The 16,801-nt window shown below is 44.3% G+C and overlaps 1 long non-coding RNA gene across 1 annotated transcript in view; it reads right to left on the reverse strand.

The window, feature by feature from the left end:
- Window positions 1–15,847, reverse strand: part of LOC134351388 (uncharacterized) — a 52,824-nt gene extending 36,977 nt beyond the window's left edge. The window contains exon 1 of the long non-coding RNA XR_010019142.1: window positions 15,732–15,847. This is a non-coding gene — a long non-coding RNA (uncharacterized LOC134351388). The remainder of the gene's footprint in view (window positions 1–15,731) is intronic.
- Between the last annotated feature and the right edge of the window lie 954 nt (window positions 15,848–16,801).

The raw sequence follows: 16,801 nt of genomic DNA on the forward strand, positions 1-16,801 counted from the left end.
ATTGGGAACACTTCTGGCCACTTTGTAGCTGCATCCACAACTACCAAGAAATTTGTGCCCATGAATGGTCTGTCAAAATCCACATGAATCCCCTGCCAGGCCATTCCCAGGGATGGAGATGTGCCGCCCTTGGCATCTTCCGGATGTGCTGGCATCCCAAAAAGTGCATGGCAATCTGCTTAATCTGCTGATTTATCCCAGGCCACTCGATAAAGTTTCAAGCCAACGCTTTCCTTTTGACCACGCCGAGATGACCATCATGTAGCTCCTCCAACACGTTAACTCTCAGCTTGGATAGTACAACAATTCTCAATCTCCACATAAGCCAGCCTCCCTCAAAGGCAATTTCATCCCAGCACTGGTAAAAATGTATTAACTGGAATTTCTGCTGCACATTCCATTTTTGTAATTTTTTTCTCAGATATTTCCTTTTCCAAGAGTAAACGGGACAATCCATCAGCATTTACATTAGCTGTCCTCTTGAATTCAATCTCCAAGAAACAGAGCGGGTCTCTGCATTAATGCTGCTGCTGTCAGAGGAACAAATTTCTGTGGATTGAAAATGGACACTGATGCTTGATGGTTAGTCATGGGGGTAAACTCTCTCCAATATAGGGACTAGTCGATGTATTTTACAGCCCAGACCAGATTGAAGGCCTCTCTGTCAATCTGTGTGTAATTCTTCTTTTGCGGGAAGGGAGTGTGCTAAAAAGTGTTCACTTCCATCTCTCCTAATATGTGTCATGACTACACCTATACCACAGGCAAGCTTCACTGGATGATGTGGACTATAAAGTTTGAGAACAGTGTCTGACATCACCTTTTCCTTTACCTTTTGCAAAGTCACCTCACACAGCTTTGCCCATTGTCATTTCTTCCCGATCTATATTGAATTGAATTGAATTGACTTTATTTCTTACATCCTTCACATACATGAGGAGTAAAAATCTTTATGTTACGTCTCCATCTAAATGCGCAATGTGCAATCATAGTGATTTATAATAATTTACAAAAAAATAGAACAGTCTATGTAATATAAAGTACATCCAAATCAGTGTGAGTTCATCAGTCTGATGGCCTGGTGGAAGAAGTTGTCCCGGAGTCTGTTGGTCCTGGCTTTTATGCTGCAGTACCGCTTCCCAGATGGTAGCAGCTGGAATAGATTGTGGTTGGGATGACTTGGGTCCCCCAATGATCCTACGGGCCCTTTTCACACACCTGGCTTTGTAATGTCCTGAATCATGGGAAGTTCACAACTACAGATGCGCTGGGCTGTCCGCACCACTCTCTGCAGAGTCCTGCGATTGAAGGAAGTACAGTTCCCATACCCGGCAGTGATGCAGCCAGTCAGGATGCTCTCAATTGTGCCCCTGTAGAAAGTTCTTATGATTTAGGGGCCCATACCAAACTTCCTGAACCGTCTGAGGTGAAAGAGGCGCTGTTGTGTCTTTCTCACCACACAGCTGGTGTGTACAGACCACGTAAGATCCTCAGTGATGTGGATGCCAAAGAACTTGAAGCTGTTAACCCTCTCAACCCCAGATCCACTGATATCAATAGGGGTTAGCCCGTCTCCATTCTTCATGTAATCCACAACCAGCTCCTTTGTTTTTGCGACATTGAGGGAGAGGTTGTTTTCTTGACACCACGTGTCAGAGCAATGACTTCTTCCTTATAGGCCACCTTGTTATTGTTTGAGATAAGGCCAATCAATGTAGTGTCGTCGGCAAATTTAATTAGCAGATTGGAGCTGTGGGTGGTGACACAGTCATGGGTGTACAGGGAGTCGAGGAGGGGACTCAGTACCCCTGAGGGGCTCCTGTATTGAGAGTCAGAGGGTTGGAGGTGACGGAGCCCAATCTTACCACCTGCTGGCAATCTGACAGGAAGTCCAGGATCCAGCTGAACAAGGCACGGTCAAGGCCGAGGTCTCTGAGCTTCCTGTCGAGTCTGACTGTAGTCCAAGAACAGCATTCTCACATAAGCATCCTTCTTCTCCAGATGTGTAAGGACTGTGTGTAGAGCTGTGGCTATGGCGTTATCTGTTGATCGGTTGTGTCAGTAGGCGAATTGTAGGAGGTCTAGTTTAGGTGGTAGCAAGCTGCAGATGTAATCCTTGACCAGCCACTCAAAGCATTTGTTTATTATTGAGGTGAGTGTGACAGGACGCCAGTCATTCAGGCATGTTACCTTGTTCTATTTTGGTACAGGGACAATGGTGAAGCAGGAGAGCACTCTACACTGGGAGAGGGAGAGATTAAAAATGTCAGTAAACACACCTGCCAGTTGTGCTGCGCACATCCTGAGTATTCGCCCTGGGATGCCATCCGGTCGCACAGCCTTGCGACTGTCCACTCGTTGGAAATGTCTGCGTACCTCATCCTTAGAGATGACTAAGCTCAGAGTTAGCGACATCGAACCGAGCGTAAAAGCGATTGAGCTTATCTGGGAGAGAGGCCACGATGTTGGCGGCACCACAACGTTTGGTTTTGAAGTCTGCGATGGTATGCAGCCCTCGCCACAAGCAACTTGTGCTATTTGTTATGAACCTTGAATCAGTCTTCTCCCTATATTGTTGTTTCTCAGCCTTGATAGTTTTGCGCAGGTCATAGCTGCTTTTCTTGAGCTTTAGTTGATCGCCAGCGATGTAAGTTCGATGTTGCACTGTAAGTGCTGCTCGCACAGAACTATTGATTCAGGGTTTCTGGTTCAGGAAGACCCTGACCAACTTCTGGGGGACAACACCGTCGATTCTGGATGAAGCACGTGACTCCATCAGTGAACTTGGAGACATCCTCATCATTGAAGACATTCCAGTTGACATCATCGAAGCAGTCTTGCAGCATGGAGGCCGATTGGTTGGACAAACAGTGGACGGTGTTAACTATGGCGCCTCTTGTTTCAGCTTCTGCCTGTAATTCGGCAAAAGCAGGATCGAAGAGTAATCTGATTTTCCAAAAGCTAGGCGAAGGAGAGCTTTGTAAGAGTTGCGGAAGGGAGTGTGGTAGTGGTCAAGTGTGTTATCTCCATGAGTGCTTACCTGGATGTGCTGACAAAACTTCAGAGAGACTTTCGTCAGCGACGCTCGATTAAAGTCACCGGTGACGATGAAGGCAGCCTCTGGGTGTGCAGTCTCCAGCGTGCTGATGGTCTCGTACAGTTCCTTGAGAGCCAGGACAGTATCAGCCTGCTGTGGAATGTACAGTACTGTGTTGATAACAGCCGTGAACTCCCTTGGCAGCCAGTAAGGTCTGCACAGCAGCACCAGGTATTCCAGCTCTGGGGAACAAATGGATTTGAGGGCATGCACATTCTGGGGTAGCACCAAGCATTGTTGACCATGAAGCATACCCCTCCTCCTTTACTCTTCCCAGAGAGGTTTCTTGACCTGTCCGCCCGGAACAGGGAGAACCCAAAGGGCTCGATGGCCTGATCCGGTATCTCCTCCATCAGCCAGGTCTCCACGAAGTACAAAACGTTACATTCCTTTGTTTCCCGCTGCTAGGAGATTCTGGCTCTCAGTTCACAAAGCTTGTTATCCAGGGACTGATTGTTAGCCAGGAGTATGCTAGTAATAGTAATGAGTTCGAGGACTGAAGCACAGTAGCCAGGTTTGGCAGGAATATGTTATAGTAATTGACAAATCCTTAAAAGGATTGCAACTGTGACATGACCTTTGGCCTTGGGGCATCTACCACTGCTTGAATTTTCTCAGCACACCTGTGTAAATCCTTGTGTATCAATACTGAGACCACAGTAAGTGATGCTTGTTTAAATAATTCACACTTGTTGTGTCATGCTCTGAGCCCATAATCTTCAAATTGTTTTAACACTGTCTTGAGATTTTGGAGATGTTCCTTACCCATACCACCTACGTAACACTGAGTACCAGGCAGCCGTACAGCACCTGGCCCATAGCTTTCTGCCAGATGCAGGTGCAGATGCTACTCCAAAAGTAGGCCTATTATCTTGATAAAGCTCTTTGTGAGTGTTTATGGTGTGAAACACTCTGAACTGTTCTTCCATCTCCACCTGTCGGCTGGTCTCAACTATGTCCACTTTGCTGAAGTGTTTCCCTCCAGAAAGGTTTGCAAAAGTATCCTCTATCCTGGGCAGAGGGTGTTGATTTAGATTCAGTACTGGGTTGATGGTGACCTTAAAATCACCACAGATCCTGACACACCCATTGTTCTTGGCTACTGTGACCACCGGCATTACCCATGGGTTTCACTCAACCCAGGGAAGAATTCCTTCAGCCTTTATGTGATCTAGTTCACTGGCTTTTTGTTTAATCACGCATGGTATAAGGAACCAGATGGGCTTTGGCTGTGGTATTTCATTAACTCTTGATATGTTTGAGTTTTTCAATACCATCCTTGATCACAGCTGTGGCAGTATCCAGTATCTTTCTTAATTCACTTTCAGTTAATGTTATTGAAGGTGATGTGGCATGCAAATGATGGATAGATCTCCAATTAAGTTGTAGTTGTCCCGGCCAAGCACAGCCCCACAATGCTGGCCCTCCTGTTTTTTTTCCACATACAAGCCCAATGTGGCTTGTTGGTTGTTGTATTTCTCTGTTACAAACGTCATTCCCACAGGAGTTATCTTTTCTCCAGTATAAGTTCTTAGTTTGATATCTGCAGGCTTTAGTTGAGTATCATTGAAATGCCATTCAAACTCATTTTGTGGAATGACTGGAACAACTGAGCCATCATCCAATTACATTTTAATTAATGTATCATTTACTTCTGATGTTAATCAATTGCTTGTCTCTGGTTAGTTTTCACATTGTAAATCTCAAGGCAGCTAGTTCTGTGTGATTCTCATCATTATCATATTTTTCATCAACAGAATACAGATTAGTGCTCTTTTTGAAACTGCAACTTGACTTTTTATCTTTTTCTCTTCCCTGTGCAGTCCACTGATTTTGTTTGCCTGACATATTCTTTTTATGCATCCTATCTTTATTGCATGTTTTGTAAATTTTGCCTTTAAACCATCATTGGTCTGGTATATGTAAGCCCCTGCCACAATGGTAACACAATTTGTTCAGCCAGGCAAACTTATGCTTAGATGTTGCAATTTTGATCACTTTCATTCTTGATTGCAAATTAATTGGGTCTCTGGCTGCTGTTTCTATTGCTATAACCTTTTCAACTGCTTTTTTAAATGTAAGTCATGCTTCGATTAGGAGTCATTTTGTAATGCTTTTTTGTAAGATTCTACAAGCTAAATGATCGCTCAGTGCATCATTAAGCCCATCACTGAACTGATAATGTTCAATTTCTTCAATTCAGCCACATCCGCTGAGATAGACTCCCTTTCTTTTTGATTCCACTTATGAAACTTAAAGTGTTCTGCAATCAACAATGGTTTTGGTTCTAAATGTTCCTGAATTGCTTTCATGATATAAGCTTACAAAGCTCATTTCAGCTGGTTTGGTTGGAATAGTTAAGCATCTAAGCAAACTGTATGCTTTCCTGTCTATTGCACTCAGTAACACTGGCACTTGCTTTTCATTGTCTATTTCATTTGCTTCAAAATACTGCTCAATTCGTTCAGTATACATTAGCCAGGTATCAAATATGTCTATCTTTCTGATGTAGCCAGCCATTTCTGCTTTTATTAAATTTATCATTATTATCACCCAGTACTCACTGTTTATGAACTTGTGATTTTTGTCTCTATCCCCTTCTGAGAAGACACATGCTGCACATTTTTTAAAACTCAAACATCTCTTTCTTCTCTTTTGAAGGAAATCTTGTCATACTTCAACATATAGGTAGTCATCTCAGGTTCATTTTAGAACTTCCTCTTCATCACTGCTATGTTTTGTAACTCCAGAAATTAATCGAATGTAAAACATAGGAGCTGGGAGATGCATGTCTACTTTGTTTTACTTTTAGCGAGGTGTGCACGTATGACCTGGCAGCATAATAAGCCCTTAAGAAATAGGAGCAGAATTCTGTCATTTGCCCATCCAGTCTGCTCCACCATTCAATCATGGCTGATCCTTTTTTCCCCCCTTCTCAGCCCCACTCCCAGCCTTCTTCCTGTAACCTTTGATGCCATGTCCAATCAAGAACTGATCCATTTCTGCCTTAAGTCCAACAAATGACCTGGCCTCCACAGCTGCATGTGGTAACAGATTCTACAACTTTACCACCCTCTGGCTAAAGAAATTTTTCTACATCTCTGGACGCAACTCTATCCTGGGGTTGAGCCCCCTTGTCCTAGACTCCCCCACCATGGGAAACATCCTTTCCATATCTACTCTGTCTAGGCCTTTCAACATTCAAAAGGTTTCAATGAGTTCCCCCCTCATCCTTCTGAATTCCAGTGAGTGCAGACCCAGAGCCGTCAAACGTTCTTTGTATGATAACCCTTTAATTCCCAGAATCATCCTTATGAACCTCCTCTGAAACCACTCAAATGCCAGCAGATCTTTTATTAGATGAGGAGCCCAAAACTGTTCACAAACCTCAAGGCGAGGCCTCACCAGTGCCTTAAAAAGCCTCAGCATCGCATCCAGGCTCTTGTATTCTAGACCTTTTGAAATGAATGACGTAATGACATATGGTATTTGCAGTACTTTTACATATAACCCATAGTGAATTATGTAAATAATGAAGAGTGGTTAATCAAACAATACATTTATGATATTACTCAAATATTACTGAAATTTAAGTACACAACATGTAACAGCCATTTTTATTTACTGACTATGATGCTGTGTATTTCCCATCCATACATACAGTACTCTCAATGGCCACTTTATTAGAACTATAATAGTTGTTAGGAGTTTATGTTCGTGATCTTCTGCTGTTGTAGCCCATCCGCCTGACGGTTTGACGTGTTGTAGAACATACATAGAACATAGAATAGTACAGCACAGTACAGGCCCTTCGGCCCACAATGTTGTGCCGACCCTCAAACCCTGCCTCCCATATAAGCCCCCACCTTAAATTCCTCCATATACCTGTCTAGTAGTCTCTTAAATTTCACTAGTGTATCTGCCTCCACCACTGACTCAGGCAGTGCATTCCACGCACCAACCACTCTCTGAGTAAAAAACATTCCTCTAATATCCCCCTTGAACTTCACACCCCTTACCTTAAAGCCACGTCCTCTTGTATTAAGCAGTGGTGCCCCGGGGAAGAGGTGCTGGCTGTCCACTCTATCTATTCCTCTTATTATCTTGTACACCTCTATCATGTCTCCTCTCATCCTCCTTCTCTCCAAAGAGTAAAGCCCTAGCTCCCTTAATCTCTGATCATAATGCATACTCTCTAAACCAGGCAGCATCTTGGTAAATTTCCTCTGTACCCTTTCCAATGCTTCCACATCCTTCCTATAGTGAGGTGACCAGAACTGGACACAGTACTCCAAGTGTGGCCTAACCAGAATTTTATAGAGCTCCATCATTACATCGCGACTCTTAAACTCTATCCCTCGACTTATGAAAGCTAACACCCCATAAGCTTTCTTAACTACCCTATCCACCTGTGAGGCAACTTTCAGGGATCTGTGGACATGTACCCCCAGATCCCTCTGCTCCTCCACACTACCAAGTATCCTGCCATTTACTTTGTACTCTGCCTTGGAGTTTGTCCTTCCAAAGTGTACCACCTCACACTTCTCCAGGTTGAACTCCATCTGCCACTTCTCAGCTCACTTCTGCATCCTATCAACGTCCCTCTGCAATCTTTGACAATCCTCTACACTATCTACAACACCACCAACCTTTGTGTCGTCTGCAAACTTGCCAATCCACCCTTCTACCCCCACATCCAGGTCATTAATAAAAATCACGAAAAGTAGAGGTCCCAGAACGGATCCTTGTGGGACACCACTAGTCACAATCCTCCAATCTGAATGTACTCCCTCCACCACCACCCTCTGCCTTCTGCAGGCAAGCCAATTCTGAATCCACCTGGCCAAACTTCCCTGGATCCCATGCCTTCTAACTTTCTGAATAAGCCAACCGTGTGGAACCTCATCAAATGCCTTACTAAAATCCATATAGATCACATCCACTGCACTACCCTCATCTATATGTCTGGTCACCTCCTCAAAGAACTCTATCAGGCTTGTTTGACACGATCTGCCCTTCACAAAGTCATGCTGACTGTCCCTGATCAGACCATGATTCTCTAAATGCCTATAGATCCTATCTCTAAGAATCTTTTCCAACAGCTTTCCTACCACAGACGTAAGACTCACTGGTCTATAATTACCCGGACTATCCCTACTACCTTTTTTGAACAAGGGGACAACATTCGCCTCCCTCCAATCCTCCGGTACCATTCCCGTGGACAACGAGGACATAAAGATCCTAGCCAAAGGCTCAGCAATCTCTTCTCTTGCCTCGTGGAGCAGCCTGGGGAATATTCCATCAGGCCACGTGGACTTATCTGTCCTAATGTATTTTAACAACTCCAACACCTCCTCTCCCTTAATATCAACATGCTCCAGAACATCAACCTCACTCATATTGTCCTCACCATCATCAAGTTCCCTCTCACTGGTGAATACCGAAGAGAAGTACTCATTGAGGACCTCGCTCACTTCCACAGCCTCCAGGCACATCTTCCCACCTTTATCTCTAATCGGTCCTACCTTCACTCCTGTCATCCTTTTCTTCTTCACATAATTGAAGAATGCCTTGGGGTTTTCCTTTACCCTACTCGCCAAGGCCTTCTCATGCCCCCTTCTTGCTCTTCTCAGCCCCTTCTTAAGCTCCTTTCTTGCTTCCCTATATTCCTCAATAGACCCATCTGATCCTTGTTTCCTAAACCTCATGTATGCTGCCTTCTTCCACCTGACTAGATTTTCCACCTCACTTGTCACCCATGGTTCGTTCACCCTACCATTCTTTATCTTCCTCACCGGGACAAATTTATCCCTAACGTCCCGCAAGAGATCTCTAAACATCGACCACATGTCCATAGTACATTTCCCTGCATAAAACATCATCCCAATTCACACCCGCAAGTTCTAGCCTTATACTCATAATTTGCTTTTCCCCAATTAAAAATTTTCCTGTCCTCTCTGATTCTATCCTTTTCCATGATAATGCTAAAGGCCAGGGAGCAGTGGTCACTGTGCCCCAGATGCTCACCCACTGAGAAATCTGTGACCTGACCCGGTTCATTACCTAGTACTAGATCTAGAATGGCATTCCCCCTGGTCGGCCTGTCCACATACTGTGACAGGAATCCGTCCTGGACACACTTAACAAACTCTGCTCCATTTAAACCCTTGGAACTAATCAGGTACCAATCAATATTAGGGAAGTTAAAGTCACCCATGATAACAACCCTGTTATTTTTGCACCTTTCCAAAATCTGCCTCCCAATCAGCTCCTCTGTATCTCTGCTGCTACCAGGGGGCCTATAGAATACCCCCAATAGAGTAACTGCTCCCTTCCTGTTCCTGACTTCCACCCATACTGACTCAAAAGAGGATCCTGCTACATTACCCACCCTTTCTATAGCTGTAATAGTATCCCTGACCAGTAATGCCACTTCTCCTCCCCTTTTTCCCCCCTCTCTATCCCTTTTAAAGCACTGAAATCCGGGAATATTGAGAATCCATTCCTGCCCTGGTGCCTGCCAAGTCTCTGTAATGGCCACTACATCATAATCTCGTTGAGAGAAACTCTTCTGCGCACCAGTGTTGCAACATGCGGTTATTTGAGTTACTGTCACCTTCGTGTCAGCTCGAACCATTCTCCTCCGAAATCTCGCATCAGCAAGGTGTTTACACCCACAGAACCTCTGATCACTGGATTTCTTTTTGCCATTTTGCACCATTCTCTGTAAGTTTTAGAGACTATTGTGCATGAAAATCCTAGGGTTTCTGAGATACTCAAACCACCCTGTCTGGTACCAACAATCAACAGCCAGAGTCATGCAGATCACATTTTTTTCCCATTTCTGACGTTTGGTCTGAACAACAACTGAACCACTCGACCATGCCTTCATGTTTTAATGCATTGAGTTGCAGCTGCATGATTGGCTGACTCAGTACTTGCATTAATGAACAGGCCTGCAGGTGTAGCTAGTAAAGTTGCCACGGAGTGTGGTTGTAGATAGAATTAGCAGTAATATGAATCCATTCACCTCCCTTTCAGATGGTCCCAAAACATTTTACAATAAAACAGTATGATTTTTAAAGTGTTGTGACCACAGAGAGATTATTGAATGTAGAACATGCATGCTTGACCCGGTCTCACGCTCTCTCAGTGTGGCTCTGAATGTTTCTTTCCTTCTGAGGATTTATGTATCTATTTCCTGTTTGGATGCCACAAATGATTTGACCTCTACAACTCCCTCTGCCAATACATTCCTAAAAGGCTTGATACGCTAGATGCAGGGTTGATGTCTCTGCTAGCTGATGAGATTGAGGCCACAGCTTCAGAATGAAATGATAGGCTAGGTAAGACTCAGATAAGGAGAAATTTCATCATTCAAAGGGTGATAAATTCTCTACACAAAGCAGTTTACAGGCCCCGTCATTGTGTTCTTCAATGCACAGATCAGATAGACCTCAATGCTTCAAGGGCTGGAAAATGGCACAGAGGCAGTGATCTTGAATGATGACATAGACTTGAAGGGACAAATCCCTTACTTCTGCTCCTATTTTTTTCATGTTCTAACCATCTGTTGCATAGATAAATTTTCCTTCCTGTCACTCTTCGTTCTTTTGGAAATCACCTTAATTCTATGTCACAGATACAAGAGACTCTGCAGATGCTGGAAATCTTGAGTAGCAAACACAAGATACTGTTTTGGAGGAACTCAGTAGGTCAAACATCATCGGTGTCCTGATGTAGGGTCTCGGTCCAAAATGTTGGCTGTTCATTTCCCTCTGTATGTGTTTCCTGACCTGCAGTGCTCTAAACTAGAAGTGTTTGATCGTCTTTTATCTTTTTAACTACTGAGGGAAATATTTAGCCTTTCATGATTTTATACACACCAGTTAAATCTACCTTTTAATCTCCTTTGTTCCAGATAAAGCATCCCCACTATAGTCAGTATCTCCTTTTAGTTATTAATCCCCAGGCATCATGAACATCTACTGCATCCTCTCTACTACCAATCACATGAGTAGACTGTGGCACACTTAGTTAGGGGGAGCTGTTTTCACGGGTGCCAGATCAGCAGGGATCTTAATATCATATGAGGTCATTCGGTGAAAGGGTGCCAGTGTCTACAAATGGCAAGGCCAATAATAAATGTCCAAACCCTCGGCTCTACTTCCAGCTCCTATGAGGATGCGTGGGGAAGGCACAGCCATGGAAAAGATGTTTGGATATGGTGCAGCCTTCCACTTGCCTGTGGGCTCCACTCTAGTAAACATCGACAATGAGCTTTCTATTGCTAGCAAGACTTGCCACTCAACCCAAGGAAAAGCTGCCAATGGAATGAAATGGGGTTTGAGTTTTGCCAAAGACCATAAGGACAGCTGGCCCTCTCCTCTACCACACCACATTAATTGCCCTGATCTCTTTAAATTTCAAACACCAGGAAATCTGAAAGTGCTGGAAATCCAAAGCAACATACACAAAGTGCTGGAGGAACTCAGCAGGTCAGGTAGCATCTATGATTAAGTCCTGAAGAAGAGTCTCAGCCTGAAATGTCAACAGCTTTACTCTTTTCCATAGATGCTGCCTGGCCTGCTGTTCCTCCAGCATTTTGTGTGTGCCTCTTTAGGTTTCACCCACTTTGCAATTCCTCTGCCATGCACATAATCAGCATCAGGCTCAGGAAAACTTGGTGCTTCTTTACTTCACCATTGGTGACACCCTCGCTGTGAAATTCCCAAAGGCCCAAACCTGCTTTCTGTCCGACAGCAATTTAGAAAGACAAGGATAATGCTGCTTGCATTCATTAGCACAAATTTATATGTGTAATGAAGTCCTTGAATTTTTAGTATAAAACATCTGTGGCTCATGAGAAACACAGGCTGAAAATTTACATATCTGGTTCCTGTCCTCAGCTCATCCCACCAATCCCGCATTATCTGCATATGCAATTGCAAACTATAGCCTTTCTCATGTATATTATACCATAGAGACTCATTGACTGCCTTATCTGTCTGTCGTCCTTTTGATTAATGTGAAATAGAACTGCACTACCTTGAGTTATCCACTGTCTTTCTCTGCCTTGTACATGCAAGTGTCTCCATGAATGTAAGTCAATCATTCAGCAGTAGTTCTGCAGTATCATTCATAATCTAAAAATAGGTTCTGTTTACAAGCCCTGATTCTTGCAGTGTTCCGCAGGAGCCCACACTCCAAAAGCGAGTTGCAATGTCACCATTGCAAGATTGAACTCAATTGAATTAGTCACCACACTACAGTGAATTTAAAGCACAAGGCTAGAGCTGACAATCATTTAAATCTTCGTGTTTGTAAAGCCAGGTGACTCAGATACTTGAGAGATTTCGATGTGTTGTCTGTGATTAACCGGTTCTTTCCTGTGATGCTCTGTATGCTGAATTTTGATTCAGGGAAACTACAAAGTGTGGGATCTGTTCAGCCAGGTGGGGAGGGGGTGGTGGAATCGAGAAGTTGATCATCCAAGGGAAGGAGAGAGGGAGAGAGGAGTGGGGCGGGGGGGAGAGAGAGAGAGAGAGAGAGAGAAAGAGATGTAGATACAGAGATAGCAAGAGAGGGAGAGGGGGGAGAAGGAGAGACAGAGGGAGAGAGAGATAGATAAAGAGAAAGCTAGAGATGTAGATACAGAGATAGAGAGAGTAATAGGGAGGGGAGGGGGGAGAGAGAGTTCGTGCACATGCAAATGCATGTCTGCATGTTTTTGTGCACACACGTGCATGTGTTTGTGCACATGTATGGCAATGTAGGTGTGCAAATTTGTGTTCATGTATGCATGCACGTGTGTATGCATGAGTGTGCATACGTGTGTTCCAGATTACAGGTATGATCTTGGCGCTGCAGCGTACAAAGAGAGGAAATAGGTTCAAAAGCAGCTATGCACAGCAAAGGCCTTCATTGTTCCTGGGGAGGTCTTGTCGGATATTATTGAAAACCCAGCATTTTAGATATTCTGTCAGTAAGCCAGTCTCTGAATACTCTTCGTGAATTTTTAGTGTCTTTTAAAGAAAATAAGCAATAGGAGCACAATTGGCCACTGGACCCCTTGAACTTGCTCCACCATTCAGAATGGTCGTTCCCCTCTTCTCCCTGAAAACCATTTTCCTGCACTATGTTCTTTTAATATCCAGAATCTCTGGTTTGAATACCATCAATGACTATATCTCCATAGGTCTCCATGTCGATTATTCCAGCCACTAAATGTAGAACAATATCTTCATTTCACTCCAAAATAGCCAACTCTTTTGTTTTTGAAAAAAATCTCAGCCACAAGAAACATCCTACCCTGTTGGGCTCTCTGAGAGTTTTTAAATCCTTCACCAGTCATATTTCATGTTTCTAAAGTGTGGAGAATGTGTAGAGACAGGGAAGAAAAGGAAGAGAGATACAGGGAGAGCGGGTGGGGGAAAGGTAGAGGGGGAGTGAGGGATAGCGGGGAGAGAGGCGGGGGGGAGAGGGGGTGGGGAAGAAGGTGAGTGGGAGAGGGAAGGAGGGTGGGAGGGAGGATGGAGGGAGATGGAAGGGGAGGGGGAGGGGGAAGGGGAGAGGTAGACAGGGAAATGGGGAGAGGAGGGGTAGGAGGAGGTGGAGGGGTAGGGAAATGGGAGGGAGGGGGACAGAGATCGGGGAGAGGAGGGATAAGGGGAGGAGACTGGGAGAGGGCGAGGGGTGGGGGAGATGGGGAGGGGGAGGGGGAGAGGGAGAGGGACAAACTTTGTAAATCACTTCTACATGTGACCGACTCACTGTTCCAGGGTCCAGTCTGGTGAATCTTCACTCTAGAACAATTATATCTTCTTTTTAGGTAAAGTATCCAAAATTGTCCATAATACTCCAGAAGTGGGCGAAAGAAGTCCTTATAAAATTGCACTAAGGTATCTCCACTTGGTAATAAAATAGTTCTGTAATAAAGGCCAAGTGAAGAGTTCACTTAGCTTTTCTCTATTTTCTCTGTTCCTGGGTTTTCTTTTGCATTTGACATTAAATTAATCACAATCCTTTTAGCCTTTACTTCAACCAAGCCAATGAATGGAGCCACTGTCAAAGCCAGACCTGAGTTCAGTCGGGTGAAACTTACCACTGTGGCCTCACCTTAAGGCTGATTTGTACTTCTGTGTCAACTTGACGCAGTGGGTACGGTGTAACTGCGAACCCTACGCACAGCCTACGTGGATCCCTATGCCGTAGCCTGATGCACACCTCTCCAAAAATGTAACTAAGTGTCGTGGCAACGCAGACCGCAACAACTCTGACTGGTCCGCCTGGTAGCATTGCATTTCCTCCTACGCTGCTATAGCTTCCCATTGGGCGACTGAAGGGCAGGGAAGGAACTCTGGCTGCAATGCTTTCCATAAAGCTTTACAGACCTCCGAAATTATGGAGGACACATTTCGCTTTTATTAAAAAAGACGCTCGCTTCTTGTTTACCCCGGGAAAGACTACCATGACCATGAAGCCTTGCACGGGCAAGTGTGTGCGCATGCGTGACATACGTGAATTGCAGAGCGATGCAGACACACCAACGCATAAGTATAAATGCTCACAACGCGCGTAGGTCACTTGCGTAGGTTACGGCGTCGAGTTGACGCAGAAGTATAAATCAGCCTTTACTGGCCAGGTGTTTAGCTGCACACAGCTCGATGAATGGCTGGCTAAGATTGGCTGGTCCCATGCTGCAACCAGCTGATGTACGTCATCTCCAAGTCACACTCACTGCCCACAACCTCTCCGAGCCTTTCTTCACCTTTGCCAATGAACTGCAGCTAGTCAGAAGGCAGGACCAGTCAGCATATAAGAGCCGGCCTTTCATTAGTGAGCGTGAAATGCTTGCTAGAACTTAAAGCTGCCTTTGGCATGGGCTTACTTCAGCAGTCACTGTTTCACTGACAAGCAAGCAAGGAACCATCTTGTCACAGGAGGACTATGTTGATATCGGCTGCCTTGTCCTTCATGAACTATAGGGAAAGATTGAATAGCTATGATTTTATTCCTTACAGCATAGGAGAATGAGAGGAGATTTGGTCGAGGTATGATGAGGGGCTTAGAAAGGGTAAATGCAAACAGAATTCTTCCCCTGAGGTTGGGTGATCTTAGAACTAGAGGTCATGGATTAATGGTGAAAGGTGAAATGTTTAAGGGGAACATGAGGGGGAGCTTTTTCACTCAGAGGGTGGTGACAGGGTGGAACGAGCTGCCAGCGCAAGTAGTGGTTACGAGTTTGATTTCAAACGTTAAGAGGAACTCGGGTAGGTACATGGATGGGGGGTGGGGGTTACAGAGGGCTGTAGTCCGGATGCAGGTCAATAGAACTAGGCAGAATAATAGTTCAGCATGCAGTAGATGGGCCAAAGGGCCTGTTTCTGTACTCTAGTGCTCTATGACTATGACATTAAGGCTAGAAAAGGAGGAAGAAGCAAACAGAGATGTATTGCATTATAGATCGTGGAAAAGAGACACAGCAAGATTGAGCCCAGAAAACTGGAGATGGTATACTAGCAAGTGTTAGCACAGTTCTTAGGGACAGCAGGCTACTTCCCAGCCACTCCATATTGTTGATCTTTACTTTCACAGCATGTGCTTAATTCATTAAAAAAACTAATAAACATACCGTCTGAATATTGCGGAGCACACTGCCATCTTCCCTGAATTCTCCCGTCAGGCACTTTGGTGATGGGCACTCCCTTCGGTTTTCCCACACACATCTCCTTCTAATAACGCAGCCACATCTTACGAAGGCCGCCGATTTTGTATTCACCTCAGGGCTCACACAGCTGCAGCCACGCTGGACCCACGGGCCTGCCTGAGAAGATCTCGCGTGTGACGACGACCACGCGAGGCATCAACTTGTAAATGTACCCAGCATCATACAAATAGAAATCCAAGCACCACGGGCTTGCATTTTTTAAAAAAAGCCACAGAGAGACTGTGGCGATACGAAGCAATTAACAAATCACTTACTTTAATTATGGTGTGGTTGTTTTGATAATGGCCAATTCACAGAATGAGGAAATCTTACTGAGAAACAGTATTCCGCAATCAGTACAATATATGTAAAATGTGCTTAGTATAATGAGTGCAGCAGTAGCAGAATGACTGAAGAACTATTCTATAAAAACTAGAGCTCCTCTGTTGCCTCCACTAACCCTAATTACTAAGGAGCTGCCTCTGTATCACTTTCAAAGTCATTACAGCCTCCACTCTGAAAAGGCCAGCTTGAAAAACTACCTGGGCCTTGTGTTGATGATTATACCACAGGTTACTTGTCAGTAAGATGTAGCTTTCAATTTTGCCTTGTTCGGAGCATTGCAAAATGAAACAAAATATAAATATATATATATTCATCACATGCTTCACAGTGAGGTGAAAAACAGCTCTCAGTAGTCACATGGGGTTCATTTTCTAATCTATAAAAGCAGCTGCACAGCATTTTTAACTTGACAGGGTTGCAAATTGCATCCTTTGTGAAGGATTGTTCAAGAGAAATGTTTGAAGCAATATAAAATCACCTCAAGCTCTTTACATGTATGGTCCAACAAAGGAAACTATACAGGCAATCATTATGGTGAGAGAGGATTAAGTAAATAATGTCATTTAAATGCATTTTTATTTTTATCATAATAGGAGCCAGAGTCGAGAGCCAAGGCATAGGCCTCGTTTTGAGGCCGACGCCATTCCACT

Source organism: Mobula hypostoma, chromosome 9, assembly GCF_963921235.1.
Source record: "Mobula hypostoma chromosome 9, sMobHyp1.1, whole genome shotgun sequence".
Taxonomy (NCBI): domain Eukaryota; kingdom Metazoa; phylum Chordata; class Chondrichthyes; order Myliobatiformes; family Myliobatidae; genus Mobula; species Mobula hypostoma.